Source organism: Camelus bactrianus, chromosome 5 (assembly GCF_048773025.1).
Source record: "Camelus bactrianus isolate YW-2024 breed Bactrian camel chromosome 5, ASM4877302v1, whole genome shotgun sequence".
Classification (NCBI taxonomy): domain Eukaryota; kingdom Metazoa; phylum Chordata; class Mammalia; order Artiodactyla; family Camelidae; genus Camelus; species Camelus bactrianus.
The window spans coordinates 21949524-21958993 of NC_133543.1; the positions used below are offsets into that span (position 1 = coordinate 21949524).

General features: G+C 42.9%; 1 pseudogene; it reads left to right on the plus strand.

Annotated features, from left to right (window-relative positions):
* Positions 1 to 321: 321 nt before the first annotated feature.
* Positions 322 to 946, plus strand: LOC105083428 (small ribosomal subunit protein eS8 pseudogene; annotated as a pseudogene).
* The last annotated feature ends 8524 nt before the right edge of the window (positions 947 to 9470 follow it).

Genomic DNA, 9470 nt, shown 5'->3' on the forward strand with positions numbered 1-9470 from the left:
TGTTAAATTTGATCCAGGTGCCTCTGCAGCGGAATCTCCTCTGTCTGTGATGAATGAAATAAGGAAAACAAGGGCAAAGCCATGTGGCCTCCTTCGAAACAAACTTCAGCTTGGTAGAAATTTAAAAGATTACATTTCCTAAACATGAAAAATTCAAAAAGAGCTCAACCTGTTTAAGAAAAGAAAGGAATTGTTTGAAGATGGAGAAATCAGAAGACAGTATCTGGGGTTAGCTTATAAATCTCTCCTCTCCCTCACTCTCTCACCCACTAGGGTGTCCAAAGGGCTGTTTTAGTTTCTCTTTCCAGCCAGTACCGAGTGATGGGCATCTCTTGGGACAACTGGCACAAGCACTAAAAGACCCAGGGCAAGAGAAAGCCCTACCATGAGAAGCGGAAGTATGAGCTGGGATGCCCACGGCCAACACCCAGACTGGCTCCCGTCGCAGAAACAAGGTGCATGTGTAGGGAGGCAATAGGAAGTACCAGGCCTTGAGGCTGAACATGGGGAACTTCTCCTGGTGCTCCAAACGCTGCATGGGCAAGACAAGGATAACTGGTGTCATCTACAGTGAATCCAACAATGAGCTGGTCCGTACCAAGACCCTGCTGAAGGACTATATGGTGCTCCTTGACAGCACACCACACCGACAGTGGTACCAGTCCCACTATGTGCTGCCCCTGGGCCACAAGAAGAGGGCCAACCTGACTCCAGGAGGAAGAGATTTTAAACAAAAAAATGATCAAAGAATATTCAGAAGAACTATGATGATGGAGAAAAGAATGCCCAAATCAGCAGTCTTCTAGAGGAGCAGCTCCAGCAGGGACAGCTTCCTGCATGCAAGGCCTCAAGACCAGGCCGGTGTGGCCGAGCAGATGGCTAAGAGCTAGAGGGCAAGGAGCTGGAGTTCCATCTGAGGATCAAGGCCTGGAAAAGCAGCAGATAAATCCTCCTCCTGTTATCTTAGTTCATATGATGAAAGCGTTTATTCTTTAAAAAAACAAAAAGGCTGTTTCATTGGCTGGAAAATTTTGCCCCAAACCCACTTTCAATGACTCAATGATAACATCATAATTACCCTTATTTTAAAGATGTTACTTTTTAAAATATATTTATAACCATTAAATTTTCAAATTTTAAAATTAAATTTTTGTACTTCTTATGTGTTTTTGTTTTCTAATACTAATTCTGGTTCCTTTTCAATATTACTTCATTGCATTGATTTTACCTGCTAATAATTTAAATTAAAAAACATTTTTCCCCCTTGGGAGAGTGACTTGGGTTAAACAGCAAAATGGTTTGGATAGTTTAAGGAGGAAGCAGCATAAAGGAACGTAGATAATAAAGGGGAAAGCCTGAAGTGGGAGGTGGAAATCAGAGGGACCTGGAAAGGAGTCTTTAAATTATTTCTTACTAAAGCTGCTCATTATTTTTCCCAATTTATAACAAGGGCAACCCCCCCGCAAACAAAACAAAACAAAACCAGAAAACCCACAACAGCAATGTTACAAAGAGTACGTAACAACAAATCAAATGGGCCTCAGCCCATTCCTAACCTGCAGACTGGAGTCACTCCCCTCCCCCATGAAACATTAAGTTCAGTAAAACAACAAAGAAACAAAAGAACTAATTATGAAAACAATGTCAGTGAGCTCTTCAGAGCGCTTCCCAGATCGTTCAGCAAGCAGAGTTGGAGAATTTCCCTTAATTAATAAAAGAGAATGATTTTTAATCAGCACCTCAAAGTGGAGATATAAATAAGTACTTCTTGAACACTTACTTTCTTTAAGAATTTAAGCATTAGAGAGAGAGAAGCAAGATGGCGGAGTAGAAGGACGCTCGTAGCTCACCCTCTCCCACAAATACACCAAAACTCACATCTACGGACCCACTCAGCCAACCAGAGCATCTGCCGAACTCTGGCAGAACATCACCCTCTTCGAAAGACAAAGACGCCAAAAATCTGGTAGGAAAAAAGAAAGAAGAAAAGGCAAAACAGAGCGGGACCGGTCCTGCAAGGAGGGAGCGGCAAAGGGGGACTAGCGCTCATTCGCTGGGTCTCCTCTCTCCAACAGAGAGGCCAGCGGGACGAAGAGGGAGCTTCTGAGGCTCCGATCTGCCCTGAGCACCCCTTGACCAACAGAATTAAGTTAAACAGGCAAAAAGGGTCCCCATGACACCCAGCCTGAGACACGAGCCAGCAGCTGGGGCCGGGGCAGGCCACCCGAGCTGGGCGGAGGACTGGGGGTGGCTGCACTGAGGCAGCCATGGGGGACTGCAGGGGGCTGCGCGCCATGGCTGGGAGGGGATACAGAGCAGAACAACCTCAGTCCCCCATACATTTCAAAAAAAGCAAAGCAACAAGGCTGGTGTTCCCTGTGGGGAGGGGCACTGTAGCCTTTGTCTCCTCAGACCCGCGGCACCATTACTGGCGCTTCTCGCGAGAAGAGAGGCGGGGCACAGCCACAGCCGCCATCTCCTCCAGTGCGCAGCACCTGGGCGGGGGCGGGGCCGAGACCTGAATCCGCACTGGGGGCTCTGCAACCTCCTAGGCAGGACTGAGACTTGTTTACAGCCCAAGGCAGATAGGATATTTCTGTCCTGGTGCCTCAGAGAACTTGCACCGCCAAGACAAACAAGGAGCTGAGATTTGGCACAGAACAGGGGCGGGGCTGTTCCACACAGGGTCTTCCCTGAGCCTGCCTACGCCTACGGAGCACCGACAGGAGGCAGAGAGGGCAGCTGCACAGAGCAGCAGAGCAGCCTGCACCGGGAGAGGGCGGGCAGCCACCTGACTTCCTGGCAGGAACGCAGCACCTGACCATGGTGCTTGGCAGGGCACAATCCACCAACCTGCCTCGCCTGAGCGCAGCATCTGACTGCGGCATCGGGAGGGGGAGTGACCCGCCCGCCCACTGGCCACAGTGCCAGAGAGGTATGAGCAATATGAAGAAGCAGAGGAACCACTCCCAATTAAAAGATCAAGAGAAATCCCCTGAAAGCACGATCAAGGAAATAGACATTGATGGCCTACTAGATCAAGATTTCAAAAAAGGAGTGATCAAAGTACTGAAGGAACTAAAAGAAATAGTGTTTAGAGATATAAAATATGTCAAAAATGAAATAGAAGCTATAAAGAAGAATCAAATAGAATTAGTAAACTCATTTGCTGAGATGAGAGCTGACCTAAAGGCTGTGCAAAGCAGACTAGATAATGCAGAGGAACGAATAAGTGACCTAGAAGACAGAACAACAGAAAGCACCCAATCAGAACAGCTGAGAGAAAAACAAAAAAACAAACAAACAAAATGAAAACAATGTAAGGAACCTATGGGATAATATAAAGCATGCCAATCTACACATAATAGGGATCCCAGAAGGGGAAGAATGAACAAAGGGGATTGAAAAGGTATTTGAAGAAATCATGACTGAAAACTTCCCAAACCTAAAGAAGGAATCAGATATCCAAGTAGAGGAGGCTCAGAGGGTCCCAAACAGGAAGAACCCAAACAGACCCACACCAAGACATACCATAATCAAGATGGCCAGAGTCAAGGATAAAGAAATGATCCTAAAGGCAGCAAGAGAAAAACAAAGAGTGAGTTACAAGGGAACCCGCATAAGGCTTTCAGCTGATTTCTCAACACAAACACTACAGGCCAGAAGGGTGTGGCAAGATATATTCAAAGTCCTGAATGAAAAATAGATGCAGCCTAGGATACTCTATCCAGCAAGGCTATCCTTTAGAATAGGAGAGATGGAGAACTTCACACACAAGCAAAAACTAAAAGAGTTTAGTAACACTAAACCCATGCTAAAAGAAATATTGACAGGTCTACTCTAAATAGAAAAGAAGCAAGATGCTACAAAAATAAGAAACTCATAACTGGAAAGGTGATAACTACCATGAATTACAAATAGAAATAACACAAAATTGTAAAAGAAGACATCTAAATCATTAAGAGTGGGAGAGGGAAGCGAGGAAAGCCACTGTGGAAAACAGTATGGAGATTCCTCAAAAGACTAGGAATAGACTTACCATATGACCCAGGAATCCCGCTCCTGGGCATATATCCAGAAGGAACCCTACTTCAAAATGACATCTGCACCCCAATGTTCATAGCAGCACTATTCACAATAGCCAAGACATGGAGACAGCCTAAATGTCCATCAACAGGTGACTGGATAAAGAAGATGTGGTATGTTTATACAATGGAATAATATTCAGCCACAAAAACCGACAACATAACACCATTTGCAGCAACATGGATGTTCCTGGAGAACGTCGTTCTAAATGAAGTAACCCAGAAAGAGAAAAAAATACCATATGAGATCACTCATATGTGGAATCTAAAAACAAAAAACAAAAACAAAAACAAAACATAAATACAAAACAGAAATAGACTCATAGACATAGAATATAAACTTTTGGTTGCCAAGGGGGCAGGGGGTGGGAAGGGACAGACTGGGACTTTAAAATGTAGAATAGATAAACAAGATTATACTGTATAGCACAGGGAAATATATACAAGATCTTGTGGTAGCTCACAGCGAAAAAAAAAATGTGACAATGAATATATGTATGTTCATGTATAACTGAAAAATTGTGCTCTACAGTGGAATTTGACACAACATTGTAAAATGACTATTACTCAATAAAAAATGTTTTAAAAAAAGAATTTAAACAGTAATCCCTTTAAAACATATAGTTCTATATTATTTATTATCTTAGACACGCTATTTTGTAGGGAAAAAATATAAACACCTCAAAATATCATGAATTCTAAATTTGACCAGATCTAAATCCATGGAATCAATACCAGAAACGTTCTTTACTAAATGTGGTTCCAAAAGATTTTACTGAGATCCTGGGATTAAGGTTATTTTTAAATCCCATCAATACAAGGAGATACATTGTGATCCAAGCCCTTAGAAACAAGATCTTTTGTTATTCATTCAGTAAGCAAGTACTTTTTGAGCACCTACTACGTGACAGAGCCTGGAGAAACAGACAATAACAAATCAGGGATTAAATATATAGTACATCAAATGGTGATATAGTCTATGAAGAAAAGTAAAGGGTTAAATTTTTTTTAATTTATAATAGAATGGCTGGGGAAGGAAGACCTCATTCACAACGTGACATTTAAGCAGAGGCCTGAAAGAGATGAGGGAACAAGATGTATGAAAAGTATCTAGTGGAACTGTACTCCCATAAGTGCGAAGGCCCTGAGGCAGAGTGGACTCGTTTGTTTAAGAAAGCCAATGTGGTTGAGGAAGTGTTCAGTGGAGATGGACATGCACTGCCTGAGGGTCAGCAGATCGCCTCTAGTAGTCAGCTCCTTCAGGGTGTGCCTCCGCTACAGAGAGCCACCTTGCACTAAGTCACACCTTTCTCATGGCAGCACTCACTCAATGGCTGATGAGGCAGATTTAAAGGTGCAGCCATTGCTGCCTCATGAGAGGCACCACCAGCAGGCCATGCATTCTTCCAACCTCCTTGAAGGGTTGCCTGCAGCTTTGCTGGGCTGCTTCACAGTTCAGTTTCTCTCTCTTTACCCCATCCTGCTTCAGCTCACTTTTTTCCACAAAGGTTAAGCTCTAATAAATACCGAGGCCACCAACTCTTGTCTCCAGGATCTGCTTCTGGAAAACCCAGCCTGCCACAAAGAGTGAGCAAGGAGAGAGGGGTTGGAGATAAGTTCAGGAAGTTAGCTGGGACCATGACTTTGGTTTTTACTGAGTGAGACGAGGGTTTTGTGATGTTTGGAGCAGAGAACTGGCTTGGCCTGACCTCAGAAGGATCCCCTGGCTGCTGTGGTATAGAGAGAATGGAAAAAGGCAGGAGTAAAAGCAGGGAGGGGAGGGCACAATCCAGATGAGAAATGATGGTTCACATCAGGCAGAAGTTATGGGAAAGCGGCTTGTGAAAGGGGTGGGACTCAGGACATACTGTGAAGAAAGAGTCTTCAGGACTCACTGATGAACTGGTTGTGAGTGGGAGGGAAGAGAAAAGTCAAAGAGGAGTCCTGTTTTGGACGAAACCACTGGAGGGGCAGAGTTTACAAGTTTGCAGACAAGATTACAAGTTTGATTTTGGACTTGTGACAACTGAAGTACCTTTTGGACACCCAAGAGTCTAGACTTCTGCAAAAGGTTTGAAATGGAAATCAAAATTTGGGAGTCATCAGCATATGAATAGCATCTAAAGCCATGAGTTGGAGGGACAGTGGGTATAGAGAGAGGAGAAAAGACATTCAGTGACCAAACCCTGGGACAATCATCACATTTCACTTTCCCCTTGTGGTCTTAGCACCCCTCTCATTACTGTACCAACCATCCCTTGTGATAAGCAGGGATGCCAGCAGGAGAAACAGGAGGGTTAGGTAGTCAATGGGGCCTTCATCTCAATTCTGAGATGCTTGTGCTCAGAAGCTTTATATTGTCTTTCTCCTGAGCTGTCAGTATGAAAATAATTAAAGATTTATAGAGAGAATCAGCCTTTATAGGACAGCTGATGTCCTTGTATTGACAGATCAACCAAATGTCCAAAGCACATAATCAAACATGTTAGCTACGGAAGGTGAAGAGGAAACTTACCAAGACAAAAGGAATTGCAAGTCATCAACCTGTTTACTAAATGAGCAAATTCAGGTTGACAGATGGCTGCAACTGTACCTGATGCTGGGAAGCACAGGGCAGCAATATGAAGGAACACAGCTTTGACTCTGGATCCAAGGTACTTTTCCTTAAAGCAGCACACCCAGAAGAGATCCCCTAATCTTGATTAAAACAACTTGTATCAATCAAGTCACAGTTTAAATTTGATTGTCACTAGCAAAACTTAAATTGTAGATCATCTGGAGATGATGTGACTTTTAACAAACACACAATTAACATTTAGAAAAGTGACCATGGAGACCTGAAAATCCACTTTAATTCAAAGAGAAAAGTACAAAACACACATATGAATAGTTTTCAATAGAAATCTTTCTTTTTCATATTATGCCTGCATTAGAAAGAAAGATAAAACCCAGGATGTGAAAGCACATGCAAAGACAGTAAAAGAGTTTCTTTAGTTCAATGTGTCTCCAACTTAATGTGGAGATGAATTATGTAGAATTCTGTTAAATTGCAGATTCTGAGTCAATGGGATCTGGGATAGGATCTGGATTTCTGCATTTTTAACAAAGCTCCCAGGTATGCAGCTGCTGCTGGTCCAAAAACCACACCTCCAGTAGCAAAGCTTTAGTTAATATTATCTGATGAGGTTAAATTGACCATGTGTCAGAGAAAAAGCTCTCCCTGCAGACATAAGCTCACCAGGAGATCTTAAACACGGGGGGACATTCACTGAGAGGGATGACGTTTGACTCTAAGCAGAAAGATTCTAAGTGAACAATACACCTATTTGAACCTGAGAGAAGCAGAGTGAAAAATCATAAAATTTTACGGAAGAAGAGATCAAGCAAGAGTTGGAAACCATAGACCATTTCGTTAAAATGGTACCCAATTATGCATAAGACTTTATATTGCCTTAAAGTTTACAGTGTAATTTAATTTTTACATCTTTTTAAAGGTAATGTTTATACTAGTATTTTAATAGCTGACTTCAATGATTTTGTATTATTTCTAAAAGAAAAATTAGGTGGGGATGCTTTTGCTGTTTTCTTTGATTCAGCTGTCTCAGTGGTTCTCAATCCTGACTATATGTCATAATCCAGAGAGCTTTAAGATTGCTGATTCCCAGGTCCCAACCCTAGAAAATATGATTTCATTACTCTACAGATGGGCTGTGAGCATCCATAAATATTAAAGATCCCCAGGCGATTCTAATGTGCAGCCCAGGGTGAGGACCACTGAATTTAACCAAACCTAAGGGAACCTGTGGGCTTCCTGAGACCACACCCCTGGGAACACTATCCACACAGTGGAAGAGTAACGACTTCTGGAGATGAAACTTGCACACTCGAATTTACAAAGTTATAGCAAACAGCATAAAGGATTAACCAAATCCTTTGATCTCAAAAACTGCTGAAAATCTAGCCACTTCTCTTTCCCTTTTCCATTTTTTCCAAATCAAAGGTTTCAGACAGATTATCTTTAAGCAGGTTTCAAAAGACTCTCACTGAAATTGAAATGTTGGTAGTTTTCAGCAGATAATCAGAATGAAACCGATACAAAGAACAGCTCCTGAAGTGACAGAATTACCTATTGATCTTGTGGTGCTTTAAAATATACAGAAGGAAGGGATGGAGGAAGGAAGGAAAAAAGGAAGGGAGGAAGGGAGGAAGGGAGGGAGGGAGGAAGGAAGGAAACAGCTCCTATGAGAAAATACTCAATATCTGTTGTTGAGCTGAATTTTTTAGCAGAAATAGCCCAAAAGAGTAGTTTTTTGGGAAACTAATTTCTAAGTCTGAGTCTAAAAGTGAAAGGGCAAATTAAAAAATAAACTTCAGATTTCACAGTCCATATGGAGCAGGCTTCATAAAGACAGGACATCGGGAGAGTCCCACAGAGGTAGGTGAGCTCGATTTGTGGAAAGATAACAACAGTAAGATGGAGGTGAACTAGTATGTCCTTGTAAGTCAGTTCACTTCCCTCCATTCTGCAGCCCCTGACAGCACTGCTAAATCCAACCAGCCATTTTAGAAAATGTATTCTCCTGAACAATAGGGAAATTTAGTGAGAATCAGTCAATGGCTCAGGGCAGATCTAGGGCACTAATGGGAAAAATCCATCACCTTTGTATATGAAGGATGGCTCAGTTTCATGACATCATCTTTGGTTTTTCCATCTGTTAACCAGGAAAACAAGAACTTGTGTTTTGATGATGGGAAATCCAGTGAGAAATGTAGCCTGTTCCTCTCTGATTTTGTTTGGGTTTCTATAGACAATCAAGTGTGGTATGATGAGAATTATCCAAAAATGATCCTTGGTGCTTACTCTGGGTTTCATGTGGAATCTTCTTTTGAAGGGAAGGCTTACACCAAGATTCAGTTTCCTGAAGCAATAGCGCTCCTGGCCAAAGGGGCCACAAGTTGCCATGGCCTGAGGCACCTGGTGCTTGGCAGCTGGCTTTCTAGAATACCTCCTAAAAGAAAGGCTGACACCTGTTTCTAGACTAGCCAGCAGCCAAGTAGACTATTTTTCCCTCCACTGACAAATGACTAACTCAGTTACGGATGAAAAGGGGATACCACAGGGGCCATGTTCCTTCCCTGGAACACAAACTTACCATAAGCCCAGGGAGCCTTTCTATGAAAGACAGGAGTATAGGGGACCCCCGCCTTCTCTGGCCAGCCCTAGTCGTAATCTGTGCTAAGCTTTGTCGTACACCTGCCGTCAGCTGGAAGCAGGGTATTCCAGGATGGCCTGTCTCACATACCTGGAGTGGGCTGGCTTTCTAATGGAATGCCTCAGTCTTCCTCCACATGACCGTCCATCCCCCACTAAGCTGGTGTGTTAGT